Genomic DNA, 24,419 nt, shown 5'->3' with positions numbered 1-24,419 from the left:
TACCTCAAATAAGTAACACTTCAATGGAGAATACTGTTGTTACTTATTCTCAGGAGATGCCACCACCCAGATGGCACCGTTTCAAGGCTTATTTGCCTATCCTCAGTGGGTGGGTAGGTACCCCGGTGTTGCAATCATGCCAACCCAGTTGTGAAGTATAATTCCACAATATGAGAGATGCCAAATGGTGCACATAGTAATAGTACTAGAAAAATAAACGCACAAGGCATAATATTAAACTACAGATTTGAAATTCACTATAGAACTGCCATTGTATATATATACACAATATTTTGTTCGTGGTAGTGAACTACAACAGTAGTGTAAAGGCATCAATTGCTTTTACTCTGCTGTTGTTGTTCACTACTTCAAACAAAATATTGTGTATATACACTGGCAGTTCTGTAGTAACATTTGTTATGTATTTTAGTTAGAAGTTTTTTTTTCCCATGCATCACTTGACTGCTCATTTAGATTTCAAATGCTTGCTATTAGAGGATCTGATGAGAGAGCAGCAGTCACAACAGTGACTGAGTTTTTGATAAATGACCGATTCAACTTTTATTGATACCACTAGTATAAAATAATGTTAGCAATTTAAGTTTATCCTTGGATGAAGCAATTGCCCGTAATATGGGCATAAGCCTTGGTGGGTGAAAGTATACCACAGCCAGTGGAAGGACTAAAACATCCCTAAAGACAGGAATTAAAATATGTTCAGTTTTCAGAATATACCAAATTGACATGATTATCTAATAGAAAGGGATATGCCAATTTTATCATCATGCAGGAATTAAAGGAAAAACAAAATTTTTGAGATCAGCTTTATCTTCTTGAAGAGGAATTTTTGAATGGAACCATCAAGACATAGAGGTGGTAGTAAGAATAACTAAAAGTTGTAGCTTTAGCATGCTTCTGAATGTATACTGATATTTGGGCATAATATAACAACATTCAGTTTATTGTGAGAAGATGAAACTTTTTATTTTCCAAATAGGATTATCACTGATATAGTGGAGATCAACCATATAAATTAAAACAGATGTGAACATTCTATTAACAAGCAAGTTTTTTTATTCTTGATCTTTTCAAAATCAGTTGGGTTGAGTAATATTATGTTTTGAAGTATGTAAGTTATTCTGAGGGAATTAATTGCACATCACATTACATTTAAACTGTATGCAGAACATAGCATTGGATGAAAAAGGATCCCTTTTCTAGACTTGAGACAATTTTTATATTACTTCATACTTTTTACTAGATGTATAATGTAGCCATCCCACACCTACCGAAAAAATTTATAGTGACATTTATGTTGAGGAAATGCATTTTTGAAGTTTTTTTATATGAATCTCTCTAAAAAGTTATCTATGTGAGATATAGCATTATGTGAATTATTAATCTTATTTGCTATTGCCTTTATTTCCCTAGCCTTTTTCTCATGAATCTCTCAAGGTCCTGGACAGAATGGAGTGTTGTGATGTTGTAAAGCCTCAGTCCTATGGTAGGATATTAATCTGACTGCATTTTCTGTATACCATACGCCTATGTTACCTATCTCTCTTTCCCAAACTAAAAAGCTTGATGATGATGCCAGTGGCTATAAGAAAATGTATTTTAGGTTATCAAATGTTGGTATAAGAGATTTTTTTTTTTTAACATAAATTTTCAATTTGCTGTTATTTATTAGGGCTTTATTTAACTAATAAAAATTTTGCTCATCAACCACTCAAGGATTGCACGAATCCAGACATGTTCACAGAATTTAAAAAATACTAATTTCATAATAGAAACCATCTACTGTGGAGATTAGAAAACAGGCCTTGTGTGTCAGGTTGCATTATCCAAGTTTCTTGCGACGACCGACTAACTGGTTAAAATAAATTTATTAAAATAAAAATAATATATACATAAGATAAAACAGAAATAAAATAAGATAAAAGCATTACAATACAGTAAGATAAAAGAGTTAAAATATAATATAATAAGAGCATTAAAATACATAGTAGCTTTCGAAGTGAAGTGCCTCTTCATCAGCTAGTCTGTGAATGGTGTACTTCAGTATATATTGATGGTTACAATAGCACAAGTCAGCTGGGCATGATCTTGTATCACGAGTCTGGTGTCGGTAAAGCAGAACTATGTACACATGATGATCGCCAGCGCTCATCGCACTGCAATACAGTACATTATACTGTGGAGGATTCAAAAATATGAGGCATAACCCCTCGCCCACCCAGGAGTGGAAATATAAACAGTGTTTGCTTTAAGAAATTTAATTATTCAAAATGAAGAAGGGGATTAAAATGAAAATATTGATAAATATTCTCTTCTGCAGTATTTAATTATATATATATATTAAATATAAATTAAATATAATATAAAATAATATAAAAAATAATATTTTTTATATTATATTATATATAATAATGTAACTACCATCAAGGCCAAAGGGAAGAGCTATTGCTTTTGTAAAGGTGACTACAGGGGTCTCAGACGGTTTTTAAATTCTGTACAGTGTGACCAACTGATGATGTTACCAACGTTGAATTCTAAATTGGAAGCCTTCAGGGACTTAATTTTGGAGGCTATTAGGCTTTTCATTCCAACTAAGAAATACTGTTCAAGGTTTAGGCCTAAATGGATGTCATATGAATTAATGAGGCTCGTGGCAGAGAAGAAAAATGTGACACATAAACCTATGGCAGATATAAACTATTCTGTAATCAAATTGCAAAGGAGGTTAGGCAGGCGAAGGCAGATTACGAGAAATCCTTGGCAAAGGATGTAAAGAAAAACAGCAAAAAGTTTACTTATGTAAACTGTAGAAGAAAACTAATGAATCAGATTGGACCTGGAATGAATCAAGGCCTGGAATCGGCATTCCAGCTTGAGCAAGCTGAATGCTGATGGAATTCTTCCTCTTGAGGAAGCACAGATTCAAATTAGGAAAGACAGTTGTAGAATATATGTGCAGAAATTTGCCTTTAGCCAGTGGGTAGTTGATTGGTGGATCAGACTTCCATCTTTTGTTGTGGAAGTTGATAGTCTAAATAAATTTAAGGCTGAGTGGACAGGCATTTGGAACGAATGGAGGGGTGAAATGGGAAGGTTTTTTTGTTTTTTTTGGCTGATGCTGCATAAGCTTGCTTTCTTGCATCATATGCCTCTACTAATGCTAATGCTAATATTAAATATAAAAATAAATAAATTTTTATAAAAAAAAAAAAACAGGACTTATCTGAGACTATTACTGTAGATTCATAATTACTTCCTGCTTTGCTTCAACTAGAGATTCAATAAAATCATATCAATGAAATATTGATTATACACTAGAAACTTGCAAAAGTAAACATTAACAACTGAGAAGGGAAAGGTAAGCAGCAGCCATTATCAATCAACTGCAGGATGGAAGCTTCCCGAACAATTCATGTTGAGGGAAATGGACTGTAATCTGCCACACTGGTCCAGTGCAGTTGGCAGATTGACTGTATTTAGCAGTCAGAGGTTTGAATGCCTGTCTACTCAAATAGCGTGTGCTACTGTACTCCTGCTCTTGACCACTTGGCTACGGAAGGGAACAAGTTACCAAACGTGTCAAATGTGGTATTTTCAATTACAGAGTAAATTTTTTACTGAAATCACATTTAGAATAGCAGGAACTTCTAATGGCATAATGTAAAGCATACTTGAAATATGTGCATTTTGTCACTGACTACAGTTTTTCTCCATAATACTTCTCTATGATAGCATAACAATTAGCAAAGCATCACGTGTTTGGAGAGGTCTCGGTTTGGAGACTAGAGAAATTTTTAAAGGCCTCTTCAATTGGGGATATGGTTAGCTGATCTCAGGCAAAAGGAATAACTTGACCTGTAGGCCTCACATATTTAAAATTAAAAAAAGAAAAGAAAAAAATTTGTTAAATGCTGTCGGAGTAGAATTTTAGGAGCATCAGCAACTAAGACCATGTTGCTCCATGTATACTGTCTGTAAGTTGTGCCTGTTCTATAGTAGATATCCTGTTTTCTGGGAGAAAAAACTATACTACCCTCACCTGATACCGACTAACTCAGCTACGTTGTCAAAGGCCCATAAAAATCCCTCGCGCCATCGTTGGGACTAGAACTCGGATCTTTTCCACCTGGTGTGGGGAGGACAGTGATTCTACCAATGATGCTACCCATGAGGGCCCATTAAATGCTTAAATGCTGTCATGTGCTCATATGCAACAACTCTTCAACAGCTAACTCAGAAAACAGTTGGAATTGAAATTGAAATCTTGGTTTCTCTAAACATCTTGTTAGCAGACTGAGCTTGTTTAGTTTCACCTCCAACACAATAAATTCTGGTATTGACAGTGTAAAGGGTATTTTTTTATTTTATGTTTTTTTTTATGAAAACTCCAAACGCAATAGGTATTAGAACCTATAGTACTTAGTACCGTGCATGTGCTCTATAGTCGATTTTTTGTTTGCTGGTTGAGAAACCCAAGTTTATGGGAGAAAAAAACCATGCTACTCTGTATGAACAGAAATACAAATCAAGATGGTTAAAACCTGGTACTATGTTCTGACGTCTGCATAGACTTTACTCTTCCTGTATTTCCAAAAAAAGAGAAGGCAAAGATTGAGAACATAAAAAGACCATCCCTTCAACATAAACAGAAACAACTCCTGAACCTAAAGAATACATACAATCACTCAATGGAGTTACAAATATTTCTGAATTTCATAATCTAGAATTCACAGTTTTATTGCCCATTATAATCCTGCAGGCATCGGTCTTAAACAACAAATTTATTGTTGTAGTAAAAGACTACAACATAATGTAGGCAAGTTCAAACCACTTCCAAAGGGACTCTTGGAGAAGTAGCCATTTTGGTGGACTCCAAAATGACTACATCTCTTTTGAAAGATTCCTTCAAAATAAAGCCTTCTACAGTCTTTGGAAGCAGTTATAGTTTACATCATGATTTTTTTTGAGTTCATTAGCATCTGTATCTTTCTCTGAATAATCGTTTGTTTGCATATGAATATATGAACAATCTAATAGTACAGCTTTCACCTTCCTTCTATATTCTTGGGACAATAAATGGTGACTATCCCTTATGGGTATCACATCTTATAGATGCACATGATCTGCTGATAGAAAACTGTTATATAGACAAAACCTTGAATAATAATGGTGCTGCTTAAATTTTACCTCAGACTCAAGCTCAACTTTTGACATATCATTTTGTTTACCAGCACTACATTCACTCTTTGAATGGACAATCTTCAAAGATCCTCTGAACAGTGGTAATTTTCCTGTTGTCTGTAAAATACTAATAGACAAATGCTCCAGCACACAATATGAGAGGGGAAAAAAATAGTAACTCCAAAAAAAGTCATGTAGACAAAATATGCATCCCAGATTGCAATAGTGAGGAGATTTGTCATTTCCCAGTCTATAGACATTACTGTAACCATTTGGCACATCTAATGACAGCAGAAACTGCAATTCCATAAACATCCATCAGACACCACAAGCAGATTTGCATGCTAATGGAATCATGAATGCAGCACATAAAAATAAAAATAAGAGAGAAAAATAAGGCCTAGCATCTTTTTACAAATACCCCATTGCCCATAATCTTATGAATTTTAAATGAAATAGATTCAAAAGTCTGCGACATTTGATGTAAAAGAAAAAAAGAATCCTGGATTCTTTTTTGCTTCTGTTATCAATAGAAATATGAACAGTTGTGAAATCTAGAACAAAATTAAACAAATAAATGGCAAATTATTTTCGTACCAGGTCAAATAATATTCATGTATACATCCCTTGTAAAAGTACAAAGGACTAAGAGAAAACTGCAAGCAACTTTAACTCCACCCTACGGCCTTTATATAATTATCCTTTCACCATAGAAGAGCTAAAGGAAGTACCTGGCCAAGTGAAAAAAATTGCTCCAGTAGCATATACCACCAAATTATATAGCAACTCTTAATGGCACACACAAGGGGTCATAAATTTAAATTGAAAAAGGGCAGTTTGGATAAATTTAAAGAACTGGACAAATTATTATATGACATAGATAAATTAAGTAGGTTTTTTTGCTTATGTATAAGTATGCTTCCTTTCATCATTTTGGCCACTACTAATATTAACTTAGTGTGACATCTTTCCTCATCATCATCACCCATTTTCAATCCACTGCAGGATGCTCTCCAGCAACTTTCCAGTTCCTTCTGTTTTGTGCACTGTCCATCTCCATTCTTATCTTCCAGGTTTTATTTTGGCTCCTCTTGGGTACATTCTGTTATTTTCTTAGTCCATCTGTCATCGTCTTTGATCTATGTGTCCTGCCCAAGACCATTTCAGTTCTTTAGTTTTGATAAGAATGTCCTTTATTTGTGTTTTCTGAATAATCCGTGTTTTTTTCTTCTTATCTTACAGTCATTCTCCTATCACTGTACAAATAGAATCTGTGTGTAACACTAATACTATGGCAAATACTACTGAGTGATGCCACATAACCCGATTATGTGGCATCACTCAGTAGTATTTGCCATCCCAAACTGAAGAAAAACCACTGCATTCCTACACACTGTCCAATTGTTCTCCCCAGCCTATTGTTTAAAGTCTAATGCTACATTAAACATTTTGATTAAATGGTTAACATCAGATTATCATGGTTTTGGGATGACAATTGTTAAGTGTAAATCAATAGATTTTGTAGAGTAGCAGATCTTATTTCATATAATAAAAGCATAAGCAATCATAATGCTTTCCTTCAAAGTAGTTGTGATTATTTATTTGCCTTAGCACTGAAGAGGCTCTCAACACAACGTGTCAATATATGGTAAGCTATAAGACCATGGCTTTCGGTTGAGAGGATGTTACCAAAATTGATTCAAAATTTTCTGAGCCATAGCACCTTTCATGTCAGATATCAAAATACCTCATAAAAAATATACCTGCACAGATTACTGAGAGCATTTGTCTTCACCTCTGCATACAAATGCTCGTGGTAATCTGTGCTGTGAAAATTCATAGTCTTCTTATCACCCTACCTGGTAATATCTGTTATTCAGAATATGGTAGAATAATGTATATAAAAATTAACCTAAGATATATAAACCAGCTGGAATAAGATTACAAAATGTTATATTAGAATGGGAATTAAATCTTGATAACATATCCAGTTCTTCTACCATCATATTTTTTCTATATTTCCTGTATATTTGAAATATGTCTTATAGTAGGTTTTCAGTGCAACTCCACTCTTCTGCAACTGACTCATGCTTATGTTCATGAGTTATAGCTTGTCCATTTTATGATGGCAGTCAGTGATATGCGAGAAGGGAGAGTCACTATCAGATGCAGTATCAGCTCTCCATTCAGAAGAGTAAGAATTCTGTACTTGAACTAGATATCTTGTGAATTAATAAGGATGATAATTGATAATATCTAAACATAGTCTTTATATACCCTTGTAAAGCAGGCTGTTCTTATTTCCTATCTTGACTGTACTTTAAGATTTATGTTCATTCAATTTACACAAATAAAGTTTATCTACACTTTATATACATGCATACGTGGTTTATAGGAGTTTGCATAGTTTTACCTCAGTAAAATAGTTTTCTATAGGATAAATCCCAACTTACATGAACTAACCCTTGTGTACTCCACTGTGAGATCTTTTAGATCTGCATTTTCTTCATATAATGTCCTGTACTTCCTACAGCTTTCAAATTTTGATTCAAATGTAATATTAATTTAGATTAGCACAGTAAAGTATCTACCTGTTGGCTGGACTTTTTTTTGACTGTTTTTGGGCTGCACACAGGCCATATTTTATTTGGCCTGTGTGCAGATGCAAAAACAGCCAAAAAAAAGTTCTGGGTAATAAGTACAGTGATAATGTGGCCAAAAAAATCCTAACTAAACCTGAATTCTTCATTGCACTAACTTCTGTATATTGAATATAAAACTATTATACAATCACATACACATCTACAAATCAATGATCAGAATTTTGGGAAATCAATCAAATAACAAAACTATTTCAAATAAAACATGAAATCCAACTATAGATATATTTTTAAATGAATAGCCACGAGGGAGTTATTCTCAAAAGAATGCACGATTTGTTCCAACAATCAACCACCTGTTGGCTAAAGGCAAATTTTCACACATCTATTCTGCAACCATCCTTCCTCAGTTTGAATTTATGCCCCATTTGCATAGTCTGGGCAAGAGGGAGAATCCCATCAGCATTGAGCTTGCTCAATCCATTGAAATCCTTAAATACCTCAATCAGATCATCTTGCAGGTGCCTAGTCTCCAGATGCAGAAATTTGCTTAACTAAAGCCTTTCTTAGAAAGTGCACCACCTTTATTCCCCTCACCAATTTCACTGCCATTCTCTGTACCCACTCCTACAGCTTTACATCCTTCCTAAAATGAGACATGTATGCAGTTCTCAAGATGTGGCCTATGACCATTGCCTTATAGAATGGAATAATCACCTCCCTATACCTGCTAGCAAAATTCCTATATATCAGTGGTTTTCAACCTGGACAACATTCCAGTGGTGCCACGTAATTTGGGTTTAAGTTACTTAAACTTCATCCCATATACACCATGTCTCTGATATCCCAACAATGTCTGCATTCCTTGACTTGACCAGCACTCCAAATTCATCAAATTTATTTACTGTACTCCTAGCTTTAGTGTACATGCAAATATACATGCACTTGTTCTTACTCTTGTTACCCTAATACATCCCATGTATTTACCTGTTCCATGATGACTCTCAGCAGGCCTTGAAATTACCAGCACTTTGCTTTCCAGGCTGCTGCACATTCCAGTAGAAACAATACTGGAAATACTTTCACCTCTGCCTTTGACTATTGTTAATTTGTTACCCCCAAACTAGAACTTTTCCGACGATTCTAACACTGCCTCAATAAATATCCTTGCACCCTTTCGGTATAAGCATAAATGCAGTAGATGAAAGAATACACCTTATACACATTTATTCATAGATGTCCTCATTGTATCTCTCAACTCACAGTCAATCATGTACTGATAGCTCTTCCTTTGCATCAAATGATGCAGTGAACCAACTTTCAACTTCTAATATAGTAGCTAGAGGATCCTCTAACCTTAAACTTCTTAGGAAACAGTTCAAACAAAGATGAGCTTTGTACTTTACTTAATCCAATGGCTCTATAACTGTATGTATGCAATACGCCAGCAGTAGTCGTTTCACCATAAAACTCCCAAACAAAGAAACAACCATGATATACCTTAAAACCAATAACATGCTTAGTTTTGTTTTGTTTTTTCATTTATTATTATTATCCACCTTGGGGGACAGGGCTCTTTCTACAATATATTCAAAATCACTGTAAATTAAGAGGCACAGTATATATCAATGTTAAGGGCATTCTGTTTTTAATCCATCTCTTCCCAGTCAGGTATGAAGTTTTATAGAGGGTGTGTTAATTTGTGGTAGTGAGGGTAACAAAACTTCAGTGGTGACTGTCAGATTAATATTATCTATACTGACTCCTCAAGTTTTTGATGCACTCTTTGGCAACACAGTTGATGCTATATAGCAAATAGTATTATAGTTTTCATTACAAAGTTTTTTTTTAGCCCATATCAGATTTTTCCTTGGGCTTGTGTTATTTCTGTTCATCTAAAAGATTTTCCTTTAAACTTGATCTAAAGATACTGTAAATCAAAATGTCTTGCTTTCACTGGTAGCGGACTGGTGTGTTCATCAGGCAGTTCCTGTGGTCCCCATAAATCCACATTGAGCACTCCAGTAGAAACAATGCAGGAATGCAGGGCGCCTCCGTAGCCAGGTGGGAAGGAGCAGCAGTGCGTAGCACACGCTTCTTGATTAGACCGGGGTTCGAGCCCGTCACCACCAAATACGGAGGATGCGGAAAGGTCAGGGAATGACCACCGCATATTCACGGAGCAATATGGCCTTAGTTGCTAATGCTCCTAAAAACCAAATAACAAACAAACAAGCAAGAATGCAGTTTCTACTGGAGTGTATAAACAACATTGCTAAGCCAGTCAGTGTGGGTTATGTGTGAGTAGTGCGTTGTTTGACTGGCCTGTTAGTTACTGGGAGGCTCGATCACCATGGAAAGAGCCTTTCAGCATGTCCACTGTCACAAGGAGCCGAGCCAGGAAGGTAAAGGGACGCCTGACGGGCTCTCTTTTCACTTGCAAAGCGAGAGAGGAGAGAAGCCAAGTTAGAGGAATGGAACAAGTTGGACAAGAAAGGCAAGAAGGAGGAAGGAAGCAGGGGTAGGCAGAGTGGAAGGCTACCCCAGGAGAGTCGGAGTAGAAAAAGTGCGAGACGCATAGGTGGGAGATCCCTATAGAAGCGATAGGGGTTAGGGAAGAAGAGAAAGTGCTAAAGTGTGAAAGAAAACTGCCTTGGACAACTGCATTGTGAGTTGCAGTGTGTATGGAGCTGTCAATAGATTAAGAACGTTGTTTTAACTAAGCAACTGTCAGAGATAAGTGGAGGCAGTAGAAGATTGCTAAGATGGAATATTATTGAGAGGTGAAGGGTGGAGTTGAACATTTTATGGAGCAGGAGGTAACTTTGTAGATTGGTTGTCCATCTGATGAAGCAGCAGGTCTTCCAGAAGGAAGTGCAGAACCAGAAAGAATCCTGCCCAGGAAGAGTCCCAGGCCAGCAGAAGGCCGAATGGCCAGGTGATCCCCCCCCCCCGTCAATTGACCAGTGTCAGCAGAACCCCCTTTGATGAGGACTCATCAAGGTTGAGACGTCTTGGTTAAAATCCTGCCTGGGGAGTGTTCCAGGCCAGTAAAGAGCCCGAAATCATCTAATCCCATGCCAGTAGAGAGCCGGTGTCACCAAAGGAACTTCAAGGAGAAGAGGTGAAGGCAGGAATCTCACCCGAATCCCACAAGTAGTGGGATTCCCAAGCAGGAATCCTTTCTACAGGGAATAAACCACTTGTGCACCCAAGGGTGCACAAGTGGTTTATCCCCTGCAGAAAGATGTCATCATCGGCAAGAATCTCCGGTGGGGTTTTGTCAAGAGAAGTTGAATATCACCCTGTGAAGTCTTTTCGGAGAAGAAGGGAACACATTGTAGCATTGCAGGAGAAGATAAAGCCACAGTGGATGGACAGGGCAAAGCTAGAGATGTGGCCACATAGTATGGCTCTCAAGTGGCCACATAGTAGAGACTGGTGATGTAACTGCAATGGCACATCCTGTGGAGCACAGAATCATTACTGGGGTCAGTATATCCATATGACTGACAAGTTACTTAATTCCTGCTGTGACTGGTAGGGGGGGAACTAATCGACAGATTGAGCTGCTGTAGTTATAGGTGTGCCATTTGGAGGTAGTGAGTGATGGTGGCATCTGTTGAAGACTGCGGTGGCATAGGTCGATAATGCTTTGTAGACTTCTTCCAATTCCAATACGCTAGCCTCTAGATGGATTGTTGATGCATTGAGGGCCAGAAGAAGTTGGTTGCGGAGGTCAAGGTAGATTGGACGGGAGTGTATCTCTGGTATCTCCACAGATACAAAAAGCATCATCCGCTAGACCAAAGTCAAGAAGACTCCTTTTAAATTATTCATGGCCAGCCAAAAGGAAGGATGTGTAGACATTAGGATAGAACCAGTTGGATCGTTATTTGTTGAAGAAGGTGATATCAGGAATGATGAGTTTAGTAATTTCACCTGTTGATGAGCTGTTCCATCATGTCTACCATAGGGAAACCAGTTCAGTCCACACACAAGGCATCTCATGTTTGATGTTAGTGCCCTTGCGTGTTTATTTTAATGGTGAGTCAACCTCTTTATTCTTCCTGATGGTATGAGAGAGAGAGGCCGAATTATATGACAAGGAGATCTAGAGGTAGGCATCCAGTAAGAACTTGTAGTGCAGTGGTTGACATCATCCGACACACACAAATCATTTGCAGCATCATAAGCCGTTGGACCTGAAGGATCAGACGCTGCATTTTACTATTGTCATCCTGTTATACCACACCATGGTGCAGTATGTGACAATGGGAATAAATACCGTGGTCTAAAGAAGATGTAAAACCTGGCCTTTGAGGCCCCAGTCTTTGTGGGTGAAGCATTCCAGCATGGTAATATAGGCTTTAATTTTATCTTTGATGGAACATAGGTGAGGAATGAATGTCTCTTGGTCATCCAGTGTAATACCCAGATATTTGACAGAGCATTGGTTTCTTGAGTGATTGCCCTTTATAACAGATGGTGGGAGGTGTTCTCACATCTAACTTTCCTTTCAGTAAAAGGGTTTTGCTCTTTTCAGCAGAGACTGAAAGTGTTGTTTTCAGCCCGCTTGGATAGTACAGTACTGCTCCGGTCCTAGTTTCTGTTGTAGCTCTCATAGGTCCTTCAACGACGATGACAAGGTCATCGGTATAAGATGTTTGTGTGATGTTGGGATGGATTCTCAGGATTCCCAGCAGTGTGGAATATGATCCTGTCATCCAGGATCATATTCCACACTGCTGGACCAAGGATGGAGCCTTGGGGACAGCCCCTGGCAAGTTGCCGGGTGATGGAATGGAACTTCGTTTTGATGGTGAGACTTCAGTTAGAGAAGTCTTGAGGCAGTTGAACAGATTCTGGGAGCAGCCAGTGGCCTCTGTAGGATGGCTGGCCACACCAAATGGTGTCAAAGGCTGCCTTAAAATCTATAAAAATTGCTAATGGCCTAAAGTTCTTCATTTCATTAATTTTCTTTGTGAGTTAAATAATGAGTTAGTCAGCATTACCCATTTTTCATAAATGGGTGCCTATTAGCATTTTAAAAGTTAACATTGATACATATTCTCTCTCTCTTAAGCTGCATAATTTATGAGAGAATATTTTTTCAATGTGAGAGAAAATAAATCATGTTTATTTTTATATCCTTCAAAGGCAACTTTAAAGCATTTTACTTTTATAATGCTTCAGAGTTGTTTATTGTATGTGAAAGATCCAGTAGCATTGTGAAATTTGTAATTTTAAACATGGATGCTATTTATACCATGTACATTCCAAATGGACACTTTTATTCTTATTATATAAGGTAAACTAAAAATAAATAAATAAATAATAGTCTAATTATTACTTAATAGCTTATAAAAAGCCTTTAGAGGTTGAGAACAGGATACATGAAAAATCATTGCAAGATCCAACCACACAGAAGAAAAACTTTAAAAGCCTGGAGACTATGTCTCTGTGTATATATCACAATATCAGTGATAAATTTAAAGAAATAAAAGTGAAGGTGACTTATGAATGAAATTAAGTACAGGAACAGTGACTAGAAGAAATTTCAGAAGTAAAACACTCTAAAAGTGCTTTCAGAAGTTTTTAACTTCTTTGTTGCATTCTTAGGCAGACTTTACACGTATTTCTTTAAACTTATCGTTGCTATTGTCAATAAACTCTGATATAACAGATAGAGACATGTTGCCTCGACAGGCTGATTTTTTTCATTTCTGTGTGGTTGATGTTTGCAAGAATTTTTCATGTATTACTTAGTTATTCTCAATATAACAGTGACTTAGTAGCTCGAATCTCCTCTCTTCTTATTTCTGATATCACATAAATAAAATTACCTTGTAATTAAATAAATACACTTGCTTTATTTCCTACATTGTTTTTCCATATCCAGTTTTTCCATTTCCAATAAAATCTTCTGTAATAATTACCTTTATGCAGGATTAAAAAGTACATTGGCTGTGGATGTATGCTCTCAGTGGTGCACCATCATGGTATACTCAGCATTCACCACATGCCCAGTTTTTGTGAGTATTTGTAAGCAAGTTATTTTTCATTTATTTAAAAAAAGTTTGTTATGGCCGATTCTGATAATTATTGTATTATATATATTGATTAGCCTAGACAATTGAGGTTCTGCTATAGTAACTATTATTTCTGTGTCCTTCCTTAGAATGAAGGAAGGAAGGTCCATATACTCTTAAGATAAACACAATCAGAAAGTTAAAGAACAATAGCAAGTAGGAGGATCATTTTAAATAGATTTAATAGTAGGTGCATTTTACTTCACAGATACAACCTTCTGTTGGCTAAAAAGGAGACATGTGCAAGGTGAAATTCATGAAGTTTACTACTAAGCAGCACGGAATTTAATTTTACTTACTTAAAAGTAGGTATGTATATAATTTTGACTTTTGAAATCTAATAATAAAAAGTAAAGTGAATGTATGAAGAGTGAAAACGTTCATTAATAAAAAAAAAATTATGTAAAAATGAGTATAGAATGGTATTTAGGTCTTTGTTTGGCTTCTTTTAAAAATATGATAGTCTGTTTTCTAGTACATTTACATTTTGAGCATTTTCAGAATTATTGCTTTTCAAACTTTCCACCAGATGTATTGGATATATATATCTTATACATTTGGAATTTTTATTATAGAACAGTACTTTCTTAGAGAATCTGTTGACAGGTTTATCATTTGTTAAAAGAATGTACTGATTTTCAGTTAGTGGCTTTTGAATGTACCATATTAGCCTGACCATACAAACAGCAATGCCCACATAAATTAACACTACCAATCTTTAGCAATTGACTTTGGACATTCAGCCTGTTAGTAGTTGCATGAGGTATTGTTAGTCCCTCCCCTTTTATTTTTATTTATTTTATTTTTTTTATTTATTAATAGTGTATAACTAAAACCACTCTCTCACTCCAGTAGTAATTTACACTACCATTCAATTTTTGCTTAGATTTCAAACCTGCTACAGAAATTTAAACCCATACTGTTAAGAAAAGTTGAAGTTACTTGAATTCTTAATGATAGATTGTAATATAAAAATATTGTTCTTTTGTACATGCTATTAAGATCGCTTCAATTATGTATCCTTAAAATTATTGTTATTTATTTATTTTGTTTTTTGTTTGGCTACTTAAACATTGGGAGCATTGGAATTTTCCCTTCACTGAATATCAGAATGGTATCCGTGCCTAGATTTGCATCTCTCTAGATTACGGAAATACCAGAAAATATAACTGAACAATACTTGCAGACTTTGTTTTATTAATATAGATTACTGTAAAACATCAAAATAATACTTGCTGCCTTGCTAAACTGATTTATTGATTAAGACCACTTTGTTACAACAGTAATGCACACAAAACAGAAAAGGAAAAAGTATTTGTAGTAGCAGATGATGCAAGGAAACAAACTTATATATCATCAGCCAAATAAATAAATAATAATAAAAAAAAAAACCATACACTTTCCACATCACCTATCCATTCCCTCTAACTAAGAATTTGTCTAGCTCTCCCTTAAAATTGGCGCCTCCGTAGCCAGGTGGGAAGGAGCAGCAGTGTGTAGCACACGCTTCTTGATTATACCGGGGTTCGAGCTCGTCACCACCAAATACAGAGGATGCGGAAAGGTCAGGGAATGACCACCGCATATCCCGAAGCAATATGGCCTTAGTTGCTAATGCTCCTAAAAACCAAAACAACAACAACAACAACAACAACCCTTAAAATTATTAAACTATCCACCTTCATAATACCAGATGGAAGTTTATTCCAACAATCAACTACCTGCTGACTAAAGGAATTTTTCACATATCTATCCTACTACCATCCTTCCTCAATTTAAATTTGTCCCTTCATATGTGTTGTCTGAGCAAGAAGAGTGACATTAGAAGCTAGCTTACACAATCCATTCAAAGCCTTAAACATTTCAGTCAGATCTTGCAGGTGCCTGGTTTAATTTCAGATGCTACAATTTACATAACTGAAGTCTTCCTTTTGTTACCCTCACTAATCTCATTTATCTGTTCTGCACCCATTCCAACAAATACACATCCTTAAAATCAGGCTTCCAGATCTACATGCAGCACTTAAAATGTGGCTTAATCATTGCCTTATAGAAGAATATCATCACTTCCTTATCCCTGCTGGCAAGATTCCTATATATCATTGACAAAACACAATTAGCTGTCCTAGCAGCCCATCTGCACTATTCAGAGAACTTCATGTCTGACTGCATGGTTATCCTCGGTTCTTTTTCATTCTTCACTATCTTTAGTGTGGTACCACCTAACTGGTATATTATTATGGGAGTACTGCTGCCCATAGGCAATACCTCTCGTTTCTAAATGTTAAACTTCAATTGACACTTGTTAGCCCGTTTGCCTAATTATTTCTGGATCATGTTGCAGTAGCATTCCATGATTAATGTCATTAACCAACCTGCCAATCTTCAGACTTAGACATTAAGCCTGATATACCTTCATCAGTATTGTTAATAAATATTGAAAACAACAATGGACCTAGCACTTAACCCTGTGGGGGGGCTCCACTAATTATGTTAGCTCAAGAAGAGCAGTGGCACTCTCTGTCTTCTCCCATTCAGCCATCCCTTTATCCGTAGCAGTAACTTGCCCTTAATACCACACTCCTTCAACCTGTAGAGCAGTCTTTTATATGTATCAAAAGAACAGTATCAAATGCTCTTCCAAAATCTAAGTATATAATGTCAAAATTATTTTTTACATTCACTTTTCCTTTGTTAATGCAGTGTAGCATTCAGTTAGATTGGTCAAAGCTGCTCCTTAAATCCATGCTGCTGCTTCTGCACTATTACTTCTTTACTCTATACTTTAATTTTTCTTAGAACAGAATTCATGCCAACAGGTCTGTAATTATTTCATTTCACTTTTTGATCTTCCCCTGGTAAATAGGAGAGACATTTGTATATTTCCAATCTATAGGAACTTCCCCTGAATGCATGAATGCTTTCCTAAATATGGCCAAAGGTCTGCTTACATTATTTCTGCTTCTCTTAATATAAATGGATATATCCCATCAGCTCCAGGTGCCTTGTTTACTTTTAGCTTAAGTAATTTCTCATCCAATTTCTTCATAGTTATCACAATGTTTAGCTCCCTGTTACAATTTGATACACTTCTGGCATCTCCATCCCTAAAATATTCCTCTTGTGCGAATGTGGATTCAAAATATCTATTCAGTTTGTTGGCAACCTGAGCAGAGTCATCAACAGTTAAACCATTTCATAACCAGTGCGATTCACCCCCTTTTTCCTAGTGTTTATGTAAGTAATGAAGGCTTTGTTGTCTTTCTTTGCAGTCATTGCCATAGACTTCTTCTAATGTACCTTAGGTTTTTGTATTGTCTGATAATTTATAATCATCACATGTGTTTTTCTTTTCTGCCACAAACCTTGAGGCGCCTCCGTAGCCAGGTGGGAAGGAGCAGCAGTGCGTAGCACACGCTTCTTGATTAGACCGGGGGTCGAGCCCGTCACCACCAAATACGGAGGATGCGGAAAGGTCAGGGAATGACCACCGCATATCCCGAAGCAATATGGCCTTAGTTGCTAATGCTCCTAAAAACCAAAAATAACAATATAACAAACCTTGAATAGTATCTCTCAGTTTTTATAAAAACCTAGTAGCTTCTCATTTTTTTACAAACTATTAGATACTTCCCTGAATGCTTCTCATTTAGAATTTGCTCTTGGTTACATCATCATTGGTCTCAATGAATAGAATTTAAAACTGTCTGAGATCACTGTAGTAATCTTTATGAAAGCAAAAGCCCGTCCCTTTGCCCTTGACAGTAATTACATCTTAAGTAAATTCCACATCAGTACACTGTGAACACTGCCACATTGTGTGCTCATGTTCCTTTACCTGGAGATTCCAAATGCACAAAGAGTGACTGCTGATGATGAGATCAGGAGTATTGCTTTCTCTCATTTCATTTCTAGCATGCTTGTATAAAAAACAGTCATTGAGTAAATCCACAAAAGGCCTGCTACTGTGTGAGCGACCAGCCCCACAAATTCCATTCGAAATCCATAAAGTTAAAATCCCCAATTATAAGACATTCTGATTTGCTGACCCACACTATTTGTCTGTATAGTTGCCTTTTATGCTTATTACAGTCATTAGGCCTATAGTACCTCCTGCTCTTATTTTTGTTTTCCCAGTACTTATGTCACTCCAAACTGACTCAATGTTGCACTGGCCACTGACATGAAATGGGTGTAGTACCTTAGATTCTGTGTGCTTAGATGTTTTTATTTAATCATAGATAAGATACAGACATAATGTCAAGCATATGGCCTTAGTGAACTGCAACCAGTGATGGATATCAATGGTCAAATTTATAAACTAGTTAGGATGTATTAAAATATGATTGAATATAAAATTGTTGACAATTGTTTTCTATTGGCTATGAGTTTTTTTGCACTTTTTTTTTTTTTTTTTTTTTTTGTGATTTAAAGGTCTCTGTGAACTCAGAGTTGTTTCTGAGAGTTTACATTGGAGAAGCAGAAATTGTGGAGCTGGTGATTACTAAATGCTGCTGTATGGTGTGAAGGACTTTCAGAAGAAAAAAGGGAGAATCCAAAAGGAAGTTGTGCTAGTTCTTGGATGTTGATTTCAAGTTTTACTAATGGCCCTCTGAATGAGAATTGGAAGCAGTGTTACTTGCATTTACATTTGCTGTCCTAGTATATCCAGAGTGCTCTTTAAAGCAAGCTTTTAGACATTTACTGTTTGAATGTTCATTTGTTACTGTACAGTTGCCTTATTGATAACACACTATACCATCAACGAACTTCCTATATCATTTACAGCTATCAATATCAATAATTTTCAGTGGGGAGTTGAACAGACATTCTGCATGTGTTATCCACCCGAGTGATATTGTAATGTAAGGTGTTTTTAATTAAAATGTAAATCAGTTCAGCCATGCAGTAGATGTCATTTTAATAGTATATATTCTGCTTTACTACCTTTCAATTTTTGCATTATTGAATTGTATGGGTGAATACAATTCAATAATGCAATTTTACAATTTTAAACACTTTTATTCCTGAAATTTTTCTGTAGTAGAACTTCAGACCCAAAATGGTATTTTTAATTCATTCTCAAAATTTTATCATTCTTAAGGATTTGTATATTAAAAATAAAGTGCACAATCAAAATTTGGAAATTATTCTCTAACAAGCAGAAAAGTGACTACCCAAAGTAATAATCTGAGATTTGGTACAACTTGGTTATCATAAAATATGTGTTGTGTGCATTTCCTCCAAACTTTAATATCCATCTTATATCCTGAGGATATGTTGCAGTTCTCTTCTCTGTTCAGCTTACTAACAAGTAGGATGAAAATCCTCCTACACTTCATAGCTTTGAAATGTAGGAGAACTTTCATCTTATTTGTTATTAGACTGAACTGCAAGTTTCTGCATTTATTGTTGCTCCCTCCTCCTCTTTTTCTGCTCTCCAGAAAGGTTCTCCTTTGAACGTGGCTAGCTCAGGTTTATCCCCCTTCCTTCATTGTCGAGCTGCTCTCAATATGATTTATAATCTTAGCTCCACAACAATTGAAGTTTTTGTTCTTCATACAAAGTTATAATTTGCATCTGTCTATAATAACCTGCACATGGCAGATTACTTAGTTCACTTAGCCTCACTCTGTCTAATATCTCAGATTTGAGGTCATTACCTATAGATATTATTATTATTATTGCTCTTATATTATTTCTCTCTGACTGGGGGTTCCACCTCGTGATGGGTATTGCTACCAAGTACACAGGGTGGTGGTTGTTGTTATGTCTGGTGTTACTGTTGGTTGAGGAACCCTCTGACTATCCTACAGGTGTTCGGGATTGCAACTTTCTGGAGTTCCTTGTAGGTGTTTGCTGGGAGACCTATTGCTGCTAGACTGTTATGTAGGATCTTTGGCACCATACCTGTGGTTGACACGATGATCAGGATGGTTGTTACTTGTTGCATATGCCACATCTCTTTGATCTCCTGTCTTAGGTTTGTGTACTTCCTGATTTTTTTCCCCTTGGGTTTTCTGCAGGTTGCCAGTGTTGGGTACTGCTATATCAATCAGATAGGTAGCCTTTTCCTTCTTGTCCACAAGGATTATGTCCGGTCTGTTGTGCAGGATTGTCCTATCCGTTATCATGGCGCAGTCCCAGTACAGCTGGTGGATTAGGATCTCTAGTACTGCCTGAAGTTCGTGCTTGTAGTACAGTACACTTTCTTTGATCAACTGGTATTTTCTTGCTAGCTTCTGATGTATCATCCTGGCTACCTGGTCGTGTCTATGAGTGTACTCAGTCTGGATGATCACCTTGCATCCCTCGGTGATATATTGGATCTTTTCTGAGGCCTGGTGGCATCGCTGACATGTGTCATTGAACACTCCAGGCTCCTTGGCAATGTACTTTATATAGTTTTCTTATATTATTTTCTATAGTTTCCTTATTATAAGTTAAATTTGAAAGTGTCTGCAATTCTGCCCAGACACTATAGGAGGCAGCACATGATGAGAACCTTGTCAATCAATTTGGCCCTGGAGGGAATGTGCAAGGTTCAAGGGGTAGAATTTTTTTCAGTGTAGTCTGTGCTTGTTAACAAGAGAGACTGCTTCTACAGGGATGGGATACATTTAAATAGAAAGGGTGCAAGAATATTTGCTGATGCTATCGAGGCAGTGTTAGGTGGGTCAGAAAACTGCTAGTGGGGGGATTCACAGACTAAAAGTAGCCGCAGGCAGAGGTGAAGCTGATACTTGCACAACTTCTATTAGAATAAGTAGCGACCTGGAGCGAGGGGTGCTGGGGGTTTCAGGGACTGATGGCAGTCATCGTGAAACAGGTGGGTATATGGGATGTGTCAGGGTAACTAGGAATAGGAATAGGTGCATGTATGCTTGCATGTATACCAATGCTAGAAGTATAGTAAATAAATTTGATGAATTTGAAGTGTTGGTCAAGACATCAAAGGCAGATATTGTTGGGATATCAGAGACGTGGTATCACACTGACATTAGGAATGCAGAATTGGAATTTGGAGAGTACAATGTGTACAGAAAGGATAGGAAGGGAGGAGGTGTAATGCTGTTAATTAAGGAAAACATAAAATCAAAAGAAGTGCATCCAGTTGATATAGATGAAAAGTACACTGTTAAGTCAGTTTGGTGTGACATAAGCACTGCAAAAGCAAAAATAAGAGTAGGAGTGTGTTATAGGCCTAATGACTTGAATGAGTACAATGAACAGTTGCACAGAGAAATAGAGTGGGCTAGTAAATCAGAATGTCTTATAATGGGGGATTTTAACTTCCCAGATATTGACTGGAACTTGTGGGTTGGTCACTCACGCACTAGTAAGACTTTTGTGGATTTATTGGATGATTGTTTTCTGCAGCAGCATGTTTGAGAGGCACCCAGAGAGGGTAATGCTCTTCATCTGGTTATCAGCAGTGATCATTCGTGTATTAAAAATTTGCAGATAAAGGAACCACTAGGTGGCAGTGATCACAGTGTACTGATGTGGGATTTACTTAAAGATATAATTACCATCGGGGGTAAAGGAAAGGGTTTTTGCTTCCATAAAGGTGAGTACAGTGGTCTCAGACAGTTTTTAAATTCTGTACAGTGGGATCAACTGACGATGTGACCAACAGTAAATTCTAAGTGGGAAGCATTCAAGGAATTAATCGTGGAAGCTACTAAAAGTTTCATACCTGTTAAGAAATATTGTTCAAGGTTTAGGCCTAAATGGTTATCAAATGAACTAATGAGACTCATAACAGAGAAGAAAAATGCATGGGATGCATGTAAATTATCAAGCGACCCTTATATCTGCCATAGGCAGATATAAGCTAGTCTGTAATCAGGTCACAAAGTAGGTTAGGCAGGTGAAGGCAGATTACGAGAAATCTTTGGCAAAGGATGCTAAGAAAAACAGCAAGGATTTCTTTACTTATATAAACTCTAAAAGGAAGAGGATGAATCTGATTGGTCCACTTGACATCGATGGTTCGACTGTTGATGATCCTGCTCAGATAGCAAACAAACTGAATGAGTATTTTACATCTAAATTCACACATGAGGAGTTATTAAGGTTTGAAAATGGCAGAAGGTTATGAAATTGTAGCAGAGTGCTTAATGATTTTGTAATAACTGAGAGCAAAGTGGAGGAGAAATTGTTGAAGTTAAACATAAGAGAAGCATCTGGGGTGGATGGGATCTATCCAATTATATTAAAGGAGGTGGCAAAGCAACTAAGCAAACCCTTAGCCATAATTATGAGAGCATCTTTGGACTCAGGGGAGGCCCCCATGGACTGGAGATGTGCAAATGTATCCCCCAGTTCACAAAGGGGGATCGAAGGGTGACACGAGTAATTACAGACCAGTTAGTTTAACTTCTGTTCTTGGTAAAATAATGGAGTCACTGGTTAAAAATGCATTGCAGGATTATCTAGAGAAGACCGCAGCAATAATTCAGACACAGCATGGGTTTGTTAAGGGAAAGTCTTGTCTGACAAATTTGATAGGATATTATGGTGTGGTTACAAAGGAACTGGATGCAAAAAATAATTTTGATATCATATATTTCGATTTCAGAAAAGCTTTTGACACTGTTGCACATGGAAGACTATTGTACAAATTGGAGCAGAATTGTATTAAGAGTAAGTTGCTACAATGGATAAAAGGATGTTGAGTGGGAGAAGACAGAGGATGGTAATCAATGGGTGCTGCTCTTCGTGGACTAATATTATTAGTGGAGTCCCACAGGGTTTGGTGTTGGGTCCACTGTTGTTTTTTTTGTTGTTATTTGGTTTTTAGGAGCATTAGCAACTAAGGCCATATTGCTCCGTGGATATGTGATGGTCATTCTCTGACCTTTCTGCATCCTCCGTATTTGGTGGTCACGGGCTCGAACCCCAGTCTAATCAAGAAGCGTGTGCTACGCACTAGCGCCCTTGCCCACCTGACTATGGAGGTGCCTGTTTTGTATATTTATCAATGATATTGATGAAGGTATATCAGGCTTAGTGTCAAAGTTTGCAGATGATACAAAGGTTGGCAGGGTTGTTAATGACAGTAATGGCAGTGTGCTACTGTAACAGGATTTAGAAAATTTGGGCAGATGGGATAAGAAGTGGCAACAGAAGTTTAACCTTGACAAATGCAAAGTACTGCATATGGGTAGAAGTAACCCCAGAGAAACTTACCAACTGTGTGGTACTACACTTAAGGTGGTAGAAAATGAAAAAGACCTGGGAGTAATTGTGCAGTCAGATATGAAGTTTTCTGAGCAATGCAGACAGGCTGCCATGGCAGGTCATGGGGTTTTGTCAATGATATATAGGAATTTTGCTAGCTGGGAAAAGGAGGTGATTGTTCCTCTGTATAAGGCAATGGTTGGGCCACACCTTGAGTACTGCGTACAGGTCTGGAGGCCTAATTTTAGGAAGGATGTAGATTTGCTTGAGCGTATACAGAGAAGGGCAACAAGATTGGTGAGGGGAATGAAGGGATCCTCTTACCAAGAGAGGCTTAAGTTCTGCAAATTGCAGTGGCTGGAGACTAGGCACCTGCACGGTGATGTGATTGAGGTGATTTTTTTTTTTTTTTGGCTGATGCTGCATAAGCTCATACACTTGACTTCTTGCATCATAAGCCACTACTACTACTACAATCAGAGGTATTCCTTTTCATTCATTCCTTCAAAGTAAAGCCTCGAAATAGTCTCACTACACAGGTAAATGTCACACCCTCTGTTTTTAGTTGAATGTACTGCTCTCTCTCTCTCTCTCTCTCTCTCTCTCTCTCTCTCTCTCTCTCTCTCTCTCTCTCTCTCTCTCTCTCTCTCTCTCTCACACACACACACACACACACACACACACACACACACACACACACACACACACACACACACACACACACAAGTACAAAGATTTGAGATCTTCTTTTACAGATCAGCTGTGCATAATACATTCTATGGTGATCTGAAGCTTGTCAAGCTACTGTTGGGTCTGTGGTACAGATTTACATCTAAATTTTGTAACTCATTCAAGATCAGTATACTAGTATTGAACACATCTTTTCAAAATTTACTTGCTATCACTGCATATTAAATCTGTCACCATTCTTCCTTGCTTATGAACAGTTTATATATAATAATCAGCAAAGCCAGGATAAAAGAAGTGATGTTCATAGTTCCACAGATCCAAAACTCTGAATCTCCACAACTGGAATGCATTTAATTTTCAGAAATACTCAGGGACTTCATGATAATGTTCTGCAGGAATGCAGTATCATGTAAAATAGACCAGTGTTAGTAGAACATCATAAAAATGTTCATCACCCTGAATCCAAGCCAGTATAATTCTTATGCATTAAGAAATTGAGTAGGAATGATACTATCATGCTGCTCAGTTTGATATATAAAGGTAGCAATTAAATTATAAGAGTGGAAGGGTCAGTAAATTTCATTGGTGTTTTTAATATTCCTTTCAAAATATTGAATACAGTATAGTGTAAAAGAGAACAGTGTCAGTAGAT

At 36.9% G+C, this 24,419-nt stretch overlaps 1 long non-coding RNA gene across 2 annotated transcripts in view; it reads left to right on the top strand.

The window, feature by feature from the left end:
• Positions 1-14,197, top strand: part of LOC150079413 (uncharacterized) — a 48,022-nt gene extending 33,825 nt beyond the window's left edge. The window contains exons 2-3 of one of the 2 annotated variants that reach the window (XR_016547584.1): positions 1,432-1,504; positions 14,100-14,197. This is a non-coding gene — a long non-coding RNA (uncharacterized LOC150079413). Of the gene's footprint in view, positions 1-1,431; positions 1,505-13,748; positions 13,835-14,099 lie in introns of those variants that run through there. The other variant, XR_016547585.1, reaches the window with a different exon arrangement.
• The last annotated feature ends 10,222 nt before the right edge of the window (positions 14,198-24,419 follow it).

The sequence above is a fragment of the Mastigoproctus giganteus genome, chromosome 10, assembly GCF_048544385.1.
Source record: "Mastigoproctus giganteus isolate SK-2022 chromosome 10, ASM4854438v1, whole genome shotgun sequence".
Taxonomy (NCBI): Eukaryota; Metazoa; Arthropoda; class Arachnida; order Uropygi; family Thelyphonidae; genus Mastigoproctus; species Mastigoproctus giganteus.
Note: the sequence above shows the minus strand (reverse complement) of the source record. Positions and strands in the feature narration are given on the sequence as shown.